A 20,667-nucleotide genomic window follows, 5' to 3' on the forward strand; every position below is an offset into this window, starting at 1 on the left:
AAAATCAGAGAAAAATCTTCTTATGCCTCAGTTAGAGGGTGTTGCACAGCTTGAATCACAAGGGTTTGCATTTACATCACAATCTGGTTGTAAAGAGCCTTTTAACTGATTTATTTTGAAAATTACCACACTCTTGGCATAAGGTGCCTCTCAAGCAGAATGATTATTTTCCAGCCATGGTTGTGTGGTGCCTCTGAAGGCACTGAGACTGCAGAGGGAGCAGTGTGCTCTGGAGTGGCACCTGATGGGCTGCTAAGATGCTGCTCTGAGCCTGAAACAAACTCAGATCCCTGTCTGCTGGCAGATGAATATTTCCCCTTATGAAAAATCACTTTAAATTCCTACTCTTTCAGTAAACGAACATGTGCTTGGCAGTGCTGAAGCATTTCATCCCAAATGACCTCATTCTCCATGTTGTTCAGGTTGTGAGCTGTCCCTCGTCATTCAAGGCTTGTTCCAATATAGAGACTCTCTCTTCCCCTCATCCCAGGGTGCTGGGATGAATCATAAATCATATTTGTAATTGTGAACCCACATGCCAACCCACATCTGGAGAGATGACTCTTTTCAGTAGCCTTAAATCTGCAGCTCCCTTTGTCAGGGTGAAGTTTTACAGGTTGTTTTCCCTATCTCTGAACAAAGAGGCTTTGAGAAACCTGCAGAGCTCAGAAATGCCTCCTGGTTTCGCTCCTCCAGTGTAGGCAGTTTCCATGAACTTTGCTTATCCTTGCATTATATTAACAGGGAGACTGAGAGTGACTGAGCAATAACAGCTTTATGAGCCTCTTGCAACAGAATTGGAATTAACTCAGAAAATCATCCAAAAAGGAAACTTCTGCAGGGAGGAGAAAGGAAACTAAAATATTGCAACCACAGATTGAATCTTTTTGCCCGTCTGACCAGAACCACACATGAATGAGGACTTCTGGAAATGTGTTTGCTCTGTGCTAGACCTGTGACTTCAGCTGATGGAAACCTTGGTTTCAGCCCAACTGAAGCATTTTCCTAGCTTGGACCACACCAGGGAAAAGGGCAGCTCAGACACCCCCTCCCACCCTAAATATTCAATAAAATATTTATACCCTAAATATTCAATAAAATCCCAAATGAACTCACTCAAACAACACTTGGTAGAGGCAATGAACAGCACAGGTGTGAGGTACCAAGGTGCAATAACCACATTTTCACCGCTGTCTGCATTTCAGTTACCCAAACTGCAATCATCCAGAGCTAAAAGTCATCTTGGGGACGGTGTCTATGAGCTATAAAGGCTGTGGCAGTCCCAGCAGGCTGCACAGAGAGTGAAACACACAGTAACTAACAGACCACTAATTTTAAACCTCCCTAAAACCACTGGTTAATGTCTGCAGAGGGGAAGCAGCAGCGCTGCTGTGACTCACAGAGAGCTGGTCCTGCTCTTGCTCAAGTGATTATAAAAGTGATGCTGCCTCTCACTTATTTATTTCCCTTTTCCCTGATTGACCGAGAAGGGGAAATGATTTGCACTGAGGGATCTGTTTCCTGCTCTTCCAGGGACTAACCTTAGATCAGTTTCAGCATCCTCTGCTAAATCAGTTTGTATAAATGTATATATAACAGCACAAACACTGCTGCAAAAACAAGCACAGCAAGCAGCAATGCAGAACCTGCCCTGAAAAAAGCAGAAAATTCTGGCAAATCTTTTACCGTGTGCTCCTGCATGGACAACAGGTTCCTGTTAGCCTGGAGGAGCTGCCACTTTTCAGACCTGTAGCAAACAAGTCATTATATTTTTTTTTACTGAAACCACTTAGGAGCTCTCCAAAGAAAGCCTTGGGTGAAGAGAAATAAACATCGGAAGCTGTTCCCTGCAAAGCAAAATTGCTTGTGGACCGTAGGAGCAGCCCCTCCAGGGTGTCACCCACCTGCACGGACACCTGTCAGGGATTTCTGGGGGACAATGTGAAAATGTGCTCATGAGAATGCAAAGGGCACCTAAAAGGGAGGAGGAGCCCCACGGTGACTGCTGCACCTCTGGGGAGCCCGGATCTGAGCAACATCTGGATGGCAAAAGGGAAAACCAGAGCATCATTTAGGCAGTGCCCCACAGCCACAGCCCATCCTGGCCCTGCACCCACAGCAAAGTGCAAAACTAGATTTAGCATGAGTTTACACTCCAAAAAAGCACTAAAATAAGTCAAAGCTTGATCCCCTAACCCATTTCTGTGGCCACATCAGGTGCTTCAGATCAGGGGGCTGCAGGCATGCAAATTTCTTGGCAGCATTTTTAAATCAGCCCCAAAGATATTTCGTCCTGACATAGTCTAGTCTCCATACATTTTTTTTTTTTTTTTGCCTTTTGAGCATTCCCCTAGAATGCTTCTAAACAATGAATTTTGCACCTTCCCTCCCCAGAGATGATGTGCTTTTATACCTGAAAACATTTAAGTGGGATTTTTGACTTGGTGCCTTTGTTCCCATTGTTAAGCCAATCAAGCTCCAGTACTCTGGAGAAAAAGAGAAGAGAAACAATGTTGTTTTGTCTGCTAACATGATTGATAGACAACTTTCAATTATTGTATCTTTACTGACTGGGAAACACTTAAAGAGAGACAGGCTGCTGAAAGATGGGTTATTTCCCAGCTCGCTGCTGTTTTTTCCACAGAAAAAGTATACAAGGATGCTCTCTGGTGGTAGCTGTAGGGCAGGGCTCTGCTCTGGCCACCACACTTTGAGTTTATTTTATGGCCTAAGTGATTGTCTGAAACCTTGTTGTCAAAATAGTAAATATATATTTATTTTTTAATCACTAATTGGTGCAATTAATTATCTTCGAGTAGTCCCAGTGCACGGGGAGATTGCTTTTACAATTTATAAAGAATAATGATGCAAAGATGCTCTTTAGGGTCGTGCTGGGATGGGGATGCTCCTGGCAGAGCATCCATTTCCCATTTGCCTCTGATCCCACCTGCTCCTTTTTCCTGGTGCTCATCTCCCCGTGCCAGCAGCACCAGCCACGCTGGGTTTTGCACTGAAGTTGTGCGGATGCCTCAGCTTCCGTCTCCCAAATTCAGCTGCTTCTCCAGCCCTTTTCCTTCTACCCCAGAATTTCCACCCATGAAATCACTCCATACCCACAGCCCCACGCTGCAAAGTCCTCCTCAGCCAGGGCTCCTGCCCTGGGCCAAGGTTTGGATCTTGCTCTTGCCAAATGCCATAATATCTAACTAAATATCAAACCTGAGCCAGTCGGTGTCACCCTTTGAAACACTAATAGTTTTTCTATTAAATCACATCTCAGTAAATTGTGCCAGTGCAAAGACTCCTTTGGCTTGACTCACTGTGGATTTTGAACTGGTGGCCAGCTCAGGGGCTGGCACATGACTTCCCCAAATGCAAGCATTAAAGCAATTTTCATTTTACAAGGACTGCACTGCAGTTTATGGCACATCAGTGTTATTAAAATGAGCTTCTCATCAATCCATTGCAATGCTCAAAATGACACATAGACCTTGCACCCTTTTGCTGGCCGAGTGAGAGAATGGTTTTTGTCCTTTGATTCCCCTGCTTAAGGCTCTGGAATGAACCAAATTCATGGCTGGAAATGAAGATGAGTGGTGGAAATTAAAGCAGTGCTTGGAGGAGCTGGCAGGCTCCCACAGCTGAGCTTTGCTCTGACAGCAGAGTGTAAAATCACAAGCGTGACCCTCAGTTTAGTGACACTGATGATTTTCAGCCTGGGTACAAACACATTTCTGGTGCTGTTTCAGTGCTGGCCTCAGCAGTACCCTTTCCTGTCAATTTTCCTGAATATCCTCCACATCAGCCCATTTCCTCACTGCCCACATCAGCCACCTCTCTGCACATGATGGTCCCTGGGGGGATGTTCCCCCAGAGCCACTTCTGAGTGGATCAGCAAATCCTTGCCTGGAGAGCAGGCTCAGGTAATAACATCCATCAGGAAAACATTTATTTTTGCCAATATCACAGTCCTGAACATCTGACTTCTTTATTCCAAGACCTATGAAAGCAGAATTGCAGGACCTCCAGCCCAACACACCTGCCCTTACCATGCAGGCAAGCCTCCCCCAGCATGCATTAGAGATAGAAAGCATCTTAATCATCCTCCCTGCTGCAAATACATTCACAGAGCTTTAATTGATTAACAGGCAGCCCTTGCCAGCAAATGAGCGGCTGGCTCCAGGGAGCTCTTGCTTGCTTGTTTTTAAACAGTGCAAAGTGGGAAAATGGCAGGAATAAGCAGGGAAAGCTCCAGGGAGCCCTGGGAGGGAAGGGCTGGCAGGAGGAAGGCAGAGCTGCTCCGTGTGCTGACCTTATTACTGCAGGGATGTGGAGGTCAAGTGGTGGCAGAGCAAAACACCACAGGGAGCAGGGAGGAACTAAACTGCTTCTAACCCCAAACTGCCAGCTCAGCTTCAAGCCATGGGGGCAAACAGCAACTGTTTGTGGATCCTCAGTAGCTAAGGTATTGCTAAAACTGCCTGAAACCCACTGATGTGGTCATCTTTGGTGACGCAGCTGACCTGGCCATGTCAGCCAGAAACAGCTCTCCAGCATCTACATGGATGCAAAAGTGAGGGAAGGGAGAGGGCAGGGCTCTCCCAAGGGCTTCCATGGCCACCCACCAGCTACTGATCTCTTCTTCCAGCCATCATTGACCCAGGAGAGTTGGCCTGATTTCAGAACCCCTTGTAAGCCTGAGGGAGGCACAGATCATACAGAGAACGGCTTTGGCAGCATGGCCAGAGCACTGGTGGCAGTATCACCACCAGTGGAGAGAGCTGGTCTATTGATAGACCCCTCTTCAGGCTCCAAACCATCAGGAGACAGGAGGCTCAGTAAAGAGCAGGCCTGATGGTTCACTGCTGAAACTGCTTTGTAATGCAGAAAAATGCACAAGATCCCAAAAAGAAGAGGGTCATTTTCTAACCAGCTCAGCTCGAACACCTGTGGCCAAGGGACAGCAGGGCTGGGCCCTGGCCACCCATTCTCCCTGCACTGAGCTCCCCTGCTACTGCCTCTGCTTTGGCTGCACAGGGAGCTGCACACTCCCAGCTGCAGGGGAGATGCTCACAGCCCCCGACACAGCCAGAAAATCCCTATAATTAAATTCATGCAATTAAAAGTTGGCACAAAATCCGAGGGTGTTGCTGGCGGCGTGGGCGGGCTGCTCGGAGCCGGCAGCTGGTGCGTGTCCTCACCCTGCTCTGCCTGGGCTGGGGTTTGCTGCACGGGGTTTGTCACCTCAGTGCCCCACAGGGCTCCCCCAAGGCTGAGCCATTCCCCAGTGGCTCGAGGAGGGGACAGGCCCTCTCTGCACCAGCCCCAGCCCTGCCTCGGAGCTCCCATCCAGCCCAGCACAAAGCACGGCGCTGACACGAACCACTGAGCTCGAGCAAAGCATCGGTCCTGGCTTAGCAGGGGAAGGAAAGCAGTTTAACAAGGTGGCTACAGCTAGACAGCATCCAGCTGCTGGCACACACAGCTTGTGGGGATGCATTTCAAGCTGGTTTCTCATTGCTGCTTCCTCCTTTCCAGCTCTCACAGCCTGCTCCTGCTCCAGGTGCCCGCAGTGAGATCTCCAGTGAGATCTTCACCTCCCTAAACTGATGATTGTCAGCTCTCAGCTCAGTTCCTGGTGAGGATCCAGCTGTGAGGATGCCAGTGTACTCCATCACATCCACACATCTCTGCTGTAGGAGTTGCACCTCAATCACTTTCTGGACAAAATACTCTGTGCTCCTGGAAACCCTTCCAGCACCAAACCAGCACTGGCCAAGGCTATTTCTAGAAAGCAGGTGTAATCTCAGATGGGCAGATAAAAAGCCTCTGGATGCAATCACTGGCTGCTTTTATAAGTCAGATGGTGCAGGAATATCCCGCTTGCTGTATTTTCTTGCAAAGTTAAAATCCAGTTTATAACAGAAGAGGAGAAAAGTTGCCCATCTGGGTGCAAAATCCATACCACCATGCTCAGAAGCTCATTTACTCCACGCAGCCCAAAAGGGAGATGCAATCTGCTGCAGCACTGGGAATCTGGGGCAGTATCCAATAGTAGGAAGACTCACATCAGATTCCAAAGCGCTGTGAACCTCAGCCAAATGAAATTACTCCCATTGCTGAATATATCATTTTCCACCTTCAGCGGAGCAGCCTGCCTGCCCTGAGCCCGCTGCAGCCTCGCCCCAGCTGATAGAGATGTCATTCCCAGGGCTGTCACGGCCGCCCACCCGCTGCTTGATGGCTTTACACACATGTGACAGGTAGTAATGTCACTGACAGCCTCTCCCTGGCACCCAGTTTTTATTCATACCAACACCTTGTCTGTCTTTGCCGTTCCAGGGGAAGCGCTGTGCCTGCTGTGCTGGGATGGAGATCGCTTCCCCGCTCTGGGGGCTGCTTATCTGTGCTGGGAAATTGGACTTAATTTTGCTGCTGCTTCCCCACACCAGTCCATACATCAGCTGTGAAGGCTGAGCCCCAGATCGTGACAGGGCAGGATTGTAACAAGCTAGGAAATATATATGGTGTCAAATCCCTTGCAGAAGCACTGACAGCCTCCTGACAGGGGAGGGATCAGATATTAAACTGATGCTGCACTCAGTCTGAGCCAAAAGGCCAAAGGAGAGCAATCCCAAAGGGGAAAAAAGCAGCCCCAACCTTTGCCTATCCACTCCCTTGCTAAGCTGATGGCAACTCAGATTCTTGTTAAGTGTTAATGCTGTGGGGACTGGCTCTGGCCCTGAGGTGGCGTCACTTCAGCTCTCTGCAAAGCCACCATCCCTGCTGCACTGGGGCACGGAGGGACCCTGCTCACACAGCCCCCTCCCACCCCTCAGCCAGAGCAATGCCAAGGAGATGGTGGCACATGCATTTCTGAGGAGGAAAACTCACCCCTGCAAAGCCTGGAAGCAGCAGGGAGCAGAACATTCCCTCCCCCAGCAGGCAGGTTTTCCCTCTAATGCTTTTTCTCGTACTCAATATTCAAACTATTGGGGATGCTGTCAAATGGGAGTCTATTGCTGTTTCAAAAGACTAATAATAGAAGTTATTAGACTCTAGAGAAGCTCAAATATCACTAAGAAGAGTTCAGTTGGAGAAATGAAGAAGCAGTATTAAGAAAAAAACAGGCAGCAGCCCAGCAGCCTGAGAACCTTCAGCACTTAACTAAGAATAATTAGCTGTAAAAATACAAAATGAGTGCTGAGGCAGCAGCCCTAAGAGGTAGAAGAGGACCTAGGAATTATAACATGAAGGAAAGAAACCCTGTTTTGGAGCAGGGGGAAGCCAATATCCCAGCAGGAGCTATTGCTAGAGGTGGCAGCAGTAGGAACTCAGTGCCTGAGAGGAGGAGCTGAAATGGAGGGGGACAAGGAGACAGAGCACAGCTCTTGCCCCATAGGGACGTGCAGAAGGAATGATCATAATTCAGTTTAGAGAGAAGAAAAGCCTTGAGAAGAGATGATAAAAGCCTCCAAATCCATAAAAGGCTCCTTCAGAAAGTTAGTGTTCACTTTTCCTACTGCTGGGAAGGAGGCAGGGCTTGAACTGCAGCAGAGGAGATTTATTTTAAGATATTTCAATGGGGGAAAAACACTCCTCACTGACTTTCAAAGGTTGATTGAACTCTGTCCTTCCTGAGAAGGCAGCACAGTGCACAGGGGAGAGCTGGAACCAGCAAGCTTTTCCATTTTGGGTTGGCTCTGCCTTCCCCTGCTCTGGGCGAGCCAGCCAGAGTGAGCAGAGTTCACAGCAGCAGCAGCCCCAAGCCCTGGGCCCCCATTCAGGCAGATAATTAAGCAGTGTTTAGACATCTAAGCTGTCCTGCTGGCTACTGCCCCAGCACCTTGGGAAATGAAGTCATTGCTTTGCTTCCCACCAAATTCCCCCTAACTTCCCTCCATGAGACATGGAGGTGGAACCCTCCCCAGCCCCAGGAATCCAAGGAGGTGGATTTTCAGGTGAAGCTCAGCTCCCTCTACTTGCAGACAGAGCATGGAAATAATGAAATCCCACCAAGTACCATTTGTGCTTTAGAAGGCATGATGGTGTTAATTAGTGTTCAAATTAAGCAGTAAGATTGAAGTGGGCATATAATGGACCACTAATAAATGCCTTGAGAGTGTTGAGAGGAAGGTCTGAGGGAAGAATGATTTTAATCACCAGGAGTATATTAATGATGGCCCATAGATTCCCTTATTGCTGTTCCAACAGGCTGGAATGCTGTGTTTTCCCATTAAAAGACCCATTAGCCTTGAGCCCACTAAAACCCTATCAGTGAAACCACATTCTGCTCATTTCTGCTCTACACATGACCTAATTAACACCATTGCAGGGATTTGAGCCCAGCTTCAAATACCATTGCTGGATCTGGAAGCCCAGGTAGAGCCAGGTTGTGTTTTTGGGAGGCAGTTGGATCCCTTTGGGTACCCACCAGATCAGTATGAGCACTGCCATCCCAGCTCAGAGCCAGAAGAGCCAGCACATCCCTGCACACACGGGGGGCACGTGGCATGCCCAGCGTGATTGATTACACGACAGCATCAGTTAAAATAATTGTATTTTTCATTTCCATGCAGATGAATTACTTCTCCAGAAAGCCATTTGTGCTTAATGTCATTTGTCTGCACTATGGTGCTAATCCAGTGCAAGGACATTTTTGTGCCAAGATTGATTGACTCCGTGTAAATAGGTGGAACCTTTAATTAAAACACGAGCGCCGTCGCGGTGTCTCAGTGCACTGACAACACGCGGCACACACACCACTTAAGGGGCTGATTCCATTTTAATCTACCCTGGCATAAATCAGGAGAAAGACCCAGTTCAGCAAAGCACTTAGCACATGTTTAAGTCCATCATATTCAGCAAAGTATTCAAGCATGAGGCGAACTGCAGCACAGGCTATCGCAGGAAAATGGAGGTGCCTGCTGAAAGGACGCGGCTTGAGCATGACAAAGCGATTTGTTTACCAAGTTTGTGACCCCTGGGAACACTCAGTAGATTTGTGGCTTGGAGGAAAACTGGCAAGGGTTGTAAAAGTCCATTGGGTGGTGGTTAACCCACCAAAGAGAACTGCAGTAAGAGCCTGGAGGAGGGTCAGCAGAGAGGAGGAATCAGTGGATGGTTAAAGGCAGAGCCAGTTTCTGCACAATGGGGTTTTCAAACAAACCCCACCTGGTGTTTGATGTGTTACAGGATGGCAGAAAACAGGTCAGAAAAAGAGGCCTCCTTGCCTTCCTGCAAGGTTTTCATCAGGTTGTGCTCAGAGTGCCAGAGTTTGGTGCTCCAGGAGCAGCCACCCCTTCCCACACCTTCAAAGGAAGGAATGATCCCCTCAGCCATGCAGGAGCTCACCCTGCCAGACAACAGATAACAGGGACTACTCAATCCATCAACGAATCACAATGCCAGCTGTGGCAGGAAGAGGGTAAAATGTGAAATACCAGAGGACAAAAAAGGAACAACTTTGGCTGGGCTGACCTGAGCTGCTGGTGTCAACACAAGAAGAAAAAGGGCTTATGACAACTGAAATCAGAAAAGCCACTGAAAATAATAATAATAATAATAATAATAATAATAATAATAATAATAATAATAATAATAATAATAATAATAATAATTTGTGATATTAACGTTGTTGTTATTGGTGTTGTAGTTGTTATTATTGTATTGGTTTTCTTTTGCTTGAGAATGATGAAGTTTGTTTCTGTACTCTGGCCTGACCCAAGCTGCAGCAGTACAATGCACCAGGGCAGGTCACCAGCTATGTCAGAACATTTTATCTCCATGTCATGTTATGCCAATTTCCTTTTGATTATTGTATTTTTAAAATCCATTAGCAGCGGCTGCAGCTCAATACCGGTTAAATCCTCTGTTGCACTTTCTGCAGTGGAGCGCTTCTCCTTTGCTTCATCAAGAAGCAATTTGACACTTTGAATAAAATTAGCATTAATTATAGCAATCAGTTGGAGCAAACCTGGAAAGATGATACTGGGCTGGCAAAAGGAGATCATTCCGGCCGAACCAGTTGGAGTAGTCTCAGAGGAGAGACCATCAGAGTGGGTTGTCTCTGTGGCTGGTGTGGGAATTCTGACAGTGTTGTGGAGAGCAGGAGGAGATGGCTCTGATCTACCTTAAAATCACCTTTTCTGGACAGTTTAAGATACCATCTGTCACAAGGAAGTGGCCAAAGGGAAACTCTTCTGCAGAAGGAGGTGTGAAGGCTCCTGCTGGCAGCAGACAGAGAGGATGGGAAGCATCAAATGAATTAACTTTGAAACTCCAGCTCCTCTGTTGCTAACTTCCCCAAAGCATTCAAGTAGCTGTTTTCCAAGATCCTACCAGCTTTATTAGCTACAAATAAGTTGTTTAATAGTCAGCTTTAGTTATTAATAACTTTAGCTATTTTTCTCAATGTTCCCCATACATGACATTAACCAGGGCAGCTCCTCTCTGGATTCCCATCTGGCAGCTTTAGGACCAGGGGAAGAACAGACAGGTAAACCCACCAAGTCCTCTCTGTCCCTCCTGAAAAGCCTTTATCTTCTGCAGCTTTGCAGAGCTATAAACTGCCTGCAGCCCTGACCTTGAGCGAGAGCACTAGGAGTGCAGTGAAATAACACCATTCTCCATCCAGCCTGCTGCCCCTGGGATCACCAAATTCACCTCCTATGAACGAGCAGCAATTTGTTGGGTCTGACCTGAAAATTGAAGTGCAAGTGACAACGCTCAGCGAGAGCTGCAGGCCTCCTTTGGGGAGGCAGCTGCACAGCCTCAGCAAACCCAGCTCCCAGGAATGGCCCTGCTCCTAACGAGAGCTGACAAGCACAGTTTACCCACTGGCAGGAAATTATAACAGACAGATTTTCCCCTTGAAAGCAGAAAGCCTCACGTGCAGATCAAATGCAGTGTCAAAGTCCATCCTGTGTCTTTTGGTGACTGTCCCTTGCCTGTGGTGGCACAGCACTGCAGGCAGGCACAGCATTCCCAGCAGGCTGATGCCTCCGGATGTGAGCAGAGACTGTGAATTGCAGGAGAGAAGGGAAGATAACATCCCTATCAACCCTGCTGATGTAAATCTTGCTTATTTAGAGTCATTTATTTAAAGCTTCCTGTGAAAGAGATGGAGACTCCAAGCAAAACATCCCAGGAGGGAAAACTGCTCCTTTAGCAGGTGGGCAAAAAATTCCCGGCGGCTGCAAAGGTGACCTTGCACAGACACATACACAGAAGCCCTTGATGAGCTCACTCCCCACACTCTTAGTCAACTCTACCTTTTTTACAAAAACAGACCACCTGAATGTTCATGTTTAGGCCTCTCCTGCTGCAAAAGGACTGAGGTAGCAATAGGAATTAAGCTCAGCTTAAATGCAGATTGTAGTCCAAAGCTGTATTTTGTGAATTTGTTTATAGACTCAAAGAATTATAGACTGGTTTGAGTTGGAAGGGACCTTAAAGATCAACCCCCTGTCATGGGCAGGAGCACCTTCCACTGGTCAGGTTCAAAGCCCCATCCAACCGGCCTGGATCACGTTGGTGTGAGATACTTTTATGTGGCCATTTGTTTCAAAAGATTGTGTGCAATTTTGCAAATCACCAGCCTGTGTCACAGCCTTGTTACCCCCACTTTTCTCATTATTAAATCAGAAAATTTTCATCTATTCATCATTAGAGGCATCATGTGCACCACACCTGGGCTCAGGTCTGTTGTAGGTTCCCAGTGGTCCCTAAAAAGCAGGGATGAGAGCCCTGAACTTGCACACTTGATCATGCTCAGATCCAGCACCAAACCTTTCTGCTGTGAGTATTGTTATTTTTGGCAGAGCCACAAACACAGCAAGAAGTGAAAACCCCATGGGCTCTGTTACAGAGGAAGTTAGTGGATGAGCACTGAGGTCTGCCCACTTGAGAACAGAAATCCCTCCTTTGAGACAAAGTTTCTGACCACCAAATCTGAAATTTCTGAGAGTCTCTTTAAAAATTAAATTGCTTATTTCTAAATTAAATTGTGATTTTATTATAAAGCTGAATTTTAAAAGGTTTTAACAGGAAGGTAAATTAGAATAAAAAGGAGGGAACAACCTTGCTCCAGGTCAAATTAAACTTTTGATTTGATACAAGACTAATATTTTTGTCTCCATTTTAGCAGAAGAAAATCCTGCTTTGATTTTATCAAGCTAATCCTCTTTTCCCCTACATTTATTAAGGCTCTTCAAACGTAAGGATCCCATATTTGCTCAGCTTTCCCTTGCAGAGCTCAGAAGCACCAGGGAGCCAGCAGGATGAGTGCCCATACCCTCCCTGTGTGCCCAGCTCCCACAGGGCAGAGCACTTTGTCTATTACAGCACAGACACTGCACCAATGTACTTGTAAGGCTCTGAACCTGAGACTTTCCATTCTAAATTTGATTTGTAACTCAGGATGGAGCCAGCTGTGGCTGGGGAAGGTCAGGCCAGGAGGCTGCAGTGCAAGGCTCCAGGTACCTCTCCAAAAACCCCACTGTACTGAGCTTGATGGGGTTCCCTGGGTGGGAGAAGGTCTGGATAGGGCTGAAGTCCTCCCAGTCATTGGGCAGCCACCCTGGAGGCAGGGAGGGGAAATAAATGGATAAACAACCAAGAGAAACACGGTGGTTGTAAAACCAAGCTGCCTTTTTCCCCCTCAAATTTGACAGCAGGCAATGCTCAGCACAGCTGCCAGGGCAGGAGGATGCTCTTGCTGTGCCTCTCCATTCCCTCCCACATCCAGCTTCCCCTGCACTCTCACCCACCAGCTTCATCATTTCTGCCTCCCAGCTCCGAGGCTTTCAGGTCCACACGAGAGGTGGCTGCACCTCATTTGCCGGCAAATTGCCTATGGAGCTCATGTAAACTAATCCGCTCTGGTGAGCCTCCAGCAAAGGGCATAAACCACCATAATGAACATCCACCAGCTGGGAGGCGTCAGCAGGAGAGGACAGGAGCCACCAGCGGCAGTGACCCGACCCTGCAGGAGGGAAGAGCCGGGAGAAGGGGATGGAGCGCTGCGGGGCACGGCCGCCCGCACAGCATCGTTGCTGTTTAAACTGCGGGCAAAAGCCTTCCGTGGCACAGAATTCCCGCATCATTCCTACTAAAACCGCGGGCAAAAGCCTTCCGTGGCACAGAACTCCCGGGTGCCGGCGCTGCTGCAGAGCAGCCGGAGGCGCTTGCAGGAGCGCCAGCCCCACACACCGCCCGGCGCGGCTCCAACCCCATCCCCATCCCCATCCCCATCCCCATCCCCATCCCCATCCCCGTGCCGAGCGGTGCCACACGGGATCCCGGCAGGGACAGGCGGGGATGTGACCCCCGGGCAGCCCGAGGGCAGCGCAGGGCACCGACACCGCTCCTGTCAAGGCGTTATCCGCACCTGCCCTGCCATCCCCCCGGCACAGCGAGGCCGACAAATCCGCTGCCTGGAAAATGCGCTTCCCAAAACAGGGGAAGCAGTTACCATGGAAATAAAGAAAGGTTCCTCGGCCCAACTCCACCAAAATATTTATTTGCCTCCCAGGGTTTCACAGGCTACTTATTAACAACAACAACAGCAGCAGCAGCAGCAAAACCAGGGAGACGCTGGAGCAGGACTAACAGGTCGGGTTTGGGAACGACCTCCAGGAATCGTGTGCCTGCTGAAGGAGTCATTGCTGCACAGGATGAGCCCAGAATCACCCAAGGGTTTGGGAAGGACCTCCAGGAATCGTTGTGTGCCTGCTGAAGGAGTCATTGCTGCACAGGATGAGCCCAGAATCACCCAAGGATTCCAGCTTATATCTTGCACAAAACATGCAGGCACAGAGATGTACTTTGCTGTTCAAAGGCTCGAGCAGATCTGTTCACAGAAATCCCAGGTTACACCCGGAGCTGCCTGCAACCCGGTTCTTGAGTGTCTGAGGCACGTCGAGGTAAAACAAATTGTTACCAAGTGCTGCTGCCCGGGACAGAGCTCTGCTTGTGCTCCTAAATACACCTTCCCCTTGCTCCAATGGCCACCAGTCCCTTCCTGTCTGGGGAAGCATGTGAGGGAATGCTCACAGCCCAGCAAGGACCATAGCAGCAGCTCAAACCACACCTCCTGAGCTAAGCAGGGATATAAAAGTTGTTGTTTATAAACAACCCATTTCTGAAATTAGTAGGGAGCAGGCAAAACAAAGGAAAACGCCCATTACTAGGAAGATGGTGGAGGTTGGTTGTCTATGAGAGGCACCTGTAAGAGCATCCTGAATGCACTGAAGCTTCCCCAAGCTCTCAGCATCAGCTCCAGCCCTTCTCAGACTGAGCACCCACCCTGTCCTGCACATGCTCCTGACACAGCTCAGGAGAACTGACACCTTAAATCACCAGTGAAACACCTCAGGCTCAGCACAGGACAGGCAGCATCAGGAGCACACAGCCAATGACAAACAGCTTGTGACAGATGCTCAGATGCAGAGAGTCTGCGTGGCACCTGTGCAGCATTGGTAATCCATGGAGGAGCAGTGCGAGGCATGCAGATATTGCAAAGGCCAGGTGTTGCATAAAAATTAATTTCACTTTTAAAACTTGTTATGACTGTAGGCTGTTTTTTTCCTAATTAAAGTGACTATGGTCAGAAACACGGACCCAGATCAAATTCAGATCACTCAGTCCCCTAAATACCCTCAGAGACCTGGTCCATGATACCCGGTTGGACATGGATTGAATCGGAACACTTTTACTCATATTGCTGGGTCATTTTGGGTATTGGACAAAGCCTGCCCTGAGGAAGTAAACACCAAAGGGAATTACCTGGTCCTTACTTCCTACCCCCTGCCTGCTGCTCTCATGGAAGGCTGGGAAGGGCAGGATGATGGGGCAGCTTGGGCAGTGCCAAATCCCAGCCACCCACAGGTGTCATCTCAGGAACTTCAGGGAATTTAAAGGAACCCATCTTGTGTACATTGATCACCTGGAATTAGTAAAATAGTTCTGAATAGAAGACAACAAATGCAGCCTTTCTTTGAAAATACCATATTGGAGAAAAAAATGCAATTAAGAGAGTGTTTTTCACCTCAGTGAGCCCTGCTCAGATGGGAAGAGCAGCTTTGTGCCCTGTACCAACAATACTTGGGGGTGACTCTTTTCTGCACCCAGGTTACCCACACTGCAGGAATTTGGGAGTCAGCCTATCATTAACATGCATATCTGGGAGTGTCTTGTCTCATCAAAACTGTCTAGGACATATTTTAGCACATCAGAGCTTCGATTTGAAGATGCTTACACAGAAATACACAGATGGGTATCGGCGCAAGATGGAAACACTTCAAAATATGTGTGGAGCTCACAGCAAACTTTGCCTTGCTGATCCTTCCTTCCTTGGAAGGGTTTGTAAAAATCCTTGGGGGGATCTGGATTGTGCTGTGCTTGTGGGAGGGAAAGGGGATGCAATTAAAGCATAAAGAAAGATGTATTCTATAAGGAAGACATATTCTATAAGGAAGATACATTCCTTCTATAAGGAAGATATATTCCATTTGCCCTGCCCCAAAGCAGAGTGCAGCCTGGCACAGGTGGGGCTGCAGCACATTCCAGAGCTATCCCATGCATTTCTGGGCTCTCTGCAGAGCCAGCCTGCTCAGCTGAGTTCCAAACATGATTTTCCCCAGGATCACAGCCTGTAAATCACCCACTGAGGGCTGGACCTGCCCCAGCAGAAAGGGACATTGCACTGGAATGAGAGCTGCAAGCAAAAAGAGGAGGGAGAGGGATTCCCTCTGCTCTCAGCAGCCTCTGCACTGAAAGCAGCCCAGCTTCATCCACCAAAGCCAGAGGGAAACTGAGCTGAGCTGTAGCCAGAGGTAACTGAATCCTTTGGGGAATCAGTCCAACCATGAGAGCTCCAGGGGCTGGAGAGCAGCCCGGGAGGGCGGCAGATCCTGGCTGGCTCCAAGCTCACACATGCTCCCATGGCCCCAGAGAAAGTTTAATTTGCTGCAAATGTTCCAACACAGCCAGAGCCCCGGTAATGCTGTTTGTTACACACTGAAATCACTCAGTGGCAAAGAGCACCGAGCAGAAAATGCTCTGGGCACAGAGGAGCCCCTTGACTTTAGTCAGGCACCCACACCAGCCTTGGCACCTGGACTCTGTAAGGGAGAAGCAAGGAAAGCCTCCAAAACCCCCTGAACCGCCCCAGAGCACTTAAAATACATGGTGTGCCAAAACAGTCTCTTGATTTAGTGCAGGGAGGCTGAAGGGGTAAGAAAACATGGAGAAGCTCCACATAATGTACTGCAGAGTGTTTAAAGAAAAGAGGTTAGAATCCTAGAATATCCCGACTTGGAAGAGACCCATGAGGATCATCAAATGTGGCTCCTGGCCCTGCACTGACTATCCCAAAGAATCACACCATGACCCCTGAGAGTGCTGTCCAAATGCTCCTGGAGCTCTGGCAGCTTTGAGACTGTGACCACTGCCCTGGGGAGCCTGTCTGGTGCCCCTCCATCCTTTTCCTGATGTCCAGCCTGACACTGCCTCTCCCCAACAGAGCAAAGAGCTGATGCTGGGTGCATGTTTTGGCCAAAGAATGAGGTTTACATGAGGACAAAGAGGTACTTTTTGTCACAGTCACATCCTCCAACACCAGGGTGTGAGCACCCTGCCTGGAGTTCCTTTACACCCACCCCTCACCCCTCTCACCTATGCTACACACAGAGGCATCCACAGATCCACAGGGAAACAGGTTTGGGCTGGCAGGACACTGAGAGCTGCTCTCTTCCCTTCTCCTCCTCCAGCAGAGCCCATTCTACTCAGACATTGAGTAGGCACTCAAACCACCTCATTCTGCTGATGCTTCCATCTGGCTCCTGCCTGACCCACAAGGATGCCCATTTTGTATCTGATCAGATGGTGGCTCTCCACCCTTCAGTGCCAGACACTGCCTGGGCACAGAGCTAATTCACACCAGGTTGATGTGCAACAGGTGGGTCTGTGATTGGCTCATGTTGGTTTGTTTGTAATAATGGCCAATCACAGCTGGCTCGGACCCTCTGTCCGAGACGCAAACCTTTGTTTTCATTCTTTTCTATTATTAGCTAGCCTTCTAATGAAACCTTTTCTTCTATTCTTTTAGTATAGTTTTAATGTGATATATATCATAAAATAATAAATCAGCCTTCTGAATGGAGTCGGATCCTCATCTCTTCCCTCATCCTGAGACCCCTGTGAGCACCATCACACACCAGAGCCAGCCAGCCCTCTCCAAGGCCAGCAGCGTGCCAAGGATGTGTGTCAACGCCTATTCTGCACTTCCCTTTCAGCTGGCAGAGCTGCCACCTCAGGAGGGAGGTAGCCAAGAAAAACAAGCATTACCTTACGTTTGTCATTATCACGATGCTCTGCGCTAACTGGCAGGCCGCATTACGCATCACGCTGCCTACCTCCAAATAATAAGCTACATGTGTAAATAGGCTCCGCTATTTCGGGTTGAACAGCTAACAAATGAGCAAACAAGAGCTCCCCAGCCTGCCACACTCCTGTTTAACTGATACAATGGGTGCCTTTGTGCATCCTGAAGGTGAGGCATCCATCACACTCACAGTGTGAGTGGTGTCTGCATCACTGTCACAACCCAAACACCCAGCACAGGCATTCTGCAGAGTCAGGCTGGCACTGCCAGCTCCTCTGTGAGCCTCAGACCTAAAACTGGTGTGATACTCCCCCTACATGATCATTATCGCAGTTGCTGTGGAGGCTTGATGTGGATTCAGCTGTGTTGAGTGAGTCTCCTCGCACTGGGAAGGAAATGTAGGGTGTTGGGAGGGTGTTTGATCCAAGCAGGTGTCCCATGGGGCACCCTGGCTCTGGATTAGACCATGGCAAGGCTCACATAATGAGCCCCTATGAGTTTCTGATCCCCCTCCTGCTGCACAGCTTTCCCACTCCACTGAACCCTCCGCAAATGATGTTTCCTCCACCACAGCTCTAACTCCTTTTGTATTCCCTAATTTCCTTCCATGGTCTGTATTATTATCTATTGCAAGAAGAGTTATTTAAGAACCTTTGGGCTATAATGGGCTTGGCATTACAGGAAAATAAAGCAGCTCTCCAGGAAACTCGTGCTGATTTCAGCCTTCCCATTTACGCCGTGATGCATCACACTGTGCTCTAATGTCTCACTAATCTGCAGCTCAATCTGCTGTTAAACAGGCTCATGATGCAGAAGCCGCTCACTGAGGTTGCTTGATATTCATCTGTTGATTGAATCATTTGCTTCTTGTGATTTGCAAATGTGCCAAAGAGCCAGAAGCCCTTTTTCTTCTAGAAAAGTTAATTGGATCAGCATCCTGCGCTGGCAGGTGGCTCCCGCTCCTACCCAGGCTTACACCGACTGCACCACGGCAGAGAGGCCACCCAGCAGGATGGGGTGCTGGGTCACCACGAGAGACAAACTCCCCAAGGAATTAAACACCCCATTTTTTTGCAGAACAGCCCATTTTTGCAGAGACGCTCCTGCCCCGGAGTGATGCCCCATCCCTTTAGCCTCATCGCAACGCAGGTGTCCAGCAGCAGGGCTGGTCACCAACAAACCCTGTTTCTGGACATTCCCTACAATGAATTTGCCCCTCCATACTTCCATCTCTTTCATTTTTGAGAGCTGAGCTTCACCAGCAGCCCCTTTGGACACATCCCACCTGGTTATTCACAGTTTCAGCTACTCCTTTGTAGCCTACAAATGAAGACCCTCCAGCACCACTTGGTTTCAGCTATATTTTAAAACTCCAGCATGCCACACACCATTTGATATCTTCCTCAATAATTAAGTGCTCAGTGTCATTGTCAGAGAAGCCCTGGATGACATTTCTATGGGGTTTCCAAAGAACTGAGGTCCCAAGCAGGGACATATCAGGCACCAGGCCTGCAGGGCTGGTGATTATCTGGCTGTAAATAACACCTCGGAATATATGGTTTATTGTGGTGATAACACACATTTTGTAGGTTACATAAATTGGAGCAATCCTGCTGACAGAGGAAAAATAGTGGTGTGTGTGATGGTTTCCTCTGGTTGCTAGGAAATAGAGTTAGAGCAGGGTCCTTACATGCCTCGGTGCACACTGGTGACAGATGATGGATTCAGCACATGTGTGGAGCCCAGCCTGTTAGCAAGCCCTGACTGAGGGGAAGGCAGCAAAGCAGTGACAGCAAGATCCATTTAACCAAAATATATGCATTTTTCATTAAGAGAACTACATTTGTTTGCCCAAGGCATTTAGGGAAATGTAAGCAAAGAGTAAAGTTAGATCTGAAGAGACAGGTGGCCCATGCAGGCAAACCCAGACCAGCTACACAGATGCACAAGATGGGCTGTGGTAAGGATTTTAACACCTGTCCAAAGCCCTAATGTGAACGAGCTGTGATTATTCAAAAATGGGCTTTTATTTCACTGCAAAGCCCAAAGTTTCCCTCCCTTCCACAGGGGTTCTAAGGCTCCTTCCCCTTCCCTCCCCTCAGTTTGTGGGTTTATATTCTGTTGCATCAAGAAACTGAGCCTGGTTTCTGCTTCTGCAAATGTTTGCTAAAGCAAATTGCAGTTTGTTCTATTGGTCTCAAGCTCCAATTTGCTTGGAATAGCACAGCACTTGGTCAGAGGGCATGGAAAGCGGCCAGAACCTTCTTCTTTGAATATTTGTACATATAAATAAATGTATATACACACCCACACATGCACATAGTCACTGTTAGGTCATCTCATCTCTCCCCCTCCCTCAAGGCAGGCACAGTTTTACCACCCAATCCCCAGGTGCACCTCTAACCTGTTTTTTACCATGGCAAAGCTCAATTGTAAAGACAATGTTAAACCACACAGCTTAAAATACAGAGAGCAATCGGCATGATTACAGCTGTGCCCTGTCCACAGGCAGGGGATTTCACCCACAGCCAAGGGAGCTGCTCTGGCTCCTGGTGTTGTTATTGCTGATATTATAGTGTTGTCCCATCAGGACAGCTCTGTGACCAGCTGCTCTGCAGGCACAGCACTGGCCTTGGCATTTTAGAGTGATTAAATTCTCCTAAGAGATGTTCCTAGAGTGATCCAGTCTGTCTTTACTGCTCTCACCAAAACAAATGGAACATCCTCTGCCAAATTCAGCAAAGCAATGTCAGAGGAAATAAAACAGGGTTAGCAGGGTTGCGGACTCCTTATAATTAATTATTTGGCACAGCCCAATGGCCTTTTCTTTGGGAGAATCCTAAGGATTTGCCAGAGTGTAAACATACAGGTGTTTCCTGAATTTTGGGTGCGCTTTGGGTGCCAAAGTCCTTGGTTTTGGATAACCACCAGGGCAGGCACTGCCCCACGTGCAGGGTGCAGCAGCTGAGGGTGTGTTTGGGCTGGATGGAGGCAGAGGATGGTTAAATGTTCCCTTCCCCAGCTCCAGAGGGTTTCCCCAGCTCATCCCCAGCCAGCACTGGGCAGGATCTCCTGAACTCAGTGTTGGACTGGTGCTGCCAGTGGGACTCAGCCCCACGCCAGCCCGGCCAGTCACACATTGGGAGGTGGAAGCAGAGCCCATTTCTACAGCCTGATAAAAATGTAATTTAATCCCAGCCACACAAAACACTTCCCTAAGCCTCTGAAAGGCCTGCTAATCCTTGATTTACCCTCAAATCTTGAAATTCTCTTAGAGAATG

The sequence above is a fragment of the Ammospiza caudacuta genome, chromosome 12 (assembly GCF_027887145.1).
Source record: "Ammospiza caudacuta isolate bAmmCau1 chromosome 12, bAmmCau1.pri, whole genome shotgun sequence".
Classification (NCBI taxonomy): Eukaryota; Metazoa; Chordata; class Aves; order Passeriformes; family Passerellidae; genus Ammospiza; species Ammospiza caudacuta.